Source organism: Chenopodium album, chromosome 2 (assembly GCF_948465745.1).
Source record: "Chenopodium album chromosome 2, dcCheAlbu1.1, whole genome shotgun sequence".
NCBI lineage: Eukaryota > Viridiplantae > Streptophyta > Magnoliopsida > Caryophyllales > Amaranthaceae > Chenopodium > Chenopodium album.
The window spans coordinates 16963340-16964325 of record NC_137835.1 but is presented as its reverse complement, the minus strand read 5'-3'; the positions used below and the strand labels follow the sequence as shown (position 1 = coordinate 16964325).

General features: G+C 38.9%; 1 non-coding gene across 1 annotated transcript; it reads right to left on the bottom strand.

The window, feature by feature from the left end:
• Positions 1 to 360: 360 nt before the first annotated feature.
• On the bottom strand, positions 361 to 467 carry LOC145608402 (small nucleolar RNA R71). The gene has a single exon (XR_014105803.1). It is a non-coding gene; the product is annotated as a small nucleolar RNA R71 (small nucleolar RNA).
• Between the last annotated feature and the right edge of the window lie 519 nt (positions 468 to 986).

Sequence of the window (986 nt, the reverse complement as noted above, 5' to 3'; positions counted from 1 at the left end):
TGTGACTACTCGCAGCCAAAGCTCACAGATATCCCGCACCTTACTCCCACTCCTGCCCTAGATGGAGTACAATTTGAAGTCAAGCCCTAATTTATCACTATGATAGAGAGGAAGAAATTTAGTGGAGCTAAGGGTGAAGATCCTAATCTTCACATTGCAGATTTCTGCCAATATTGTAACACCATTAGACAAGCCGGGATCACGCATGACCAAATCATGGAGATTCTTTTTCCCTTTTCATTATGTGGCAAAGCTAAATTATGGTTTAATGGTTTGAATAGAACTTCACTTAGTATTACTGTCTGGGAAACTCTTGCCTTGAATTTCTATAATAAATATTACTCTACAGAGAGAATAGTTGTACTAAGGAGTGCTATTCAGAATTTCGCTCAAGAGGCCGATGAAACTTTACATGAAGCTTGGGAGAGGTTCAAGTATCTATAGAGAGAATGCCCCCATCACAATGGCAATTGATCTAAGCTTTCTACAATGGACTTGGAAATTCATCTAGATCAGTTCTAGATTCTGCAGCTAGTGGGAGATTCATAAATTTAAATGTGGACGATGCCGGACAGGTTATCAAAGATATGTCAATACACAATTCCCAATACGAGAATCCGAGAGGGTTTGAAAATAAAGGAAAACATAATGTCGATTCCCTATCCTTTTTGCAAGCTCAATTAACATCTATTTGTCAAAAATTAGATAATCTTACTGCTACTCCTAACTCTGTAGCTAATGTTTCTGCTGTTGCTAACAATGAAGCTTTTTGTGAAAATTGTGGAATTGTAGGGCATTGGGAGCAAGATTGTAGGAGTTCCATGGAACAAGTTAATGCCTTCCAAACCTATAGGCAAAATAACCCATATTCCAACTCTTATAATCCTGGTTACCGGAACCATCTATATCTTTCGTACTGGAGTACCAATGTGGAAAACCCTCCACCTCCACAACAACCACAACAACAACCTCCACCACAACAGAAA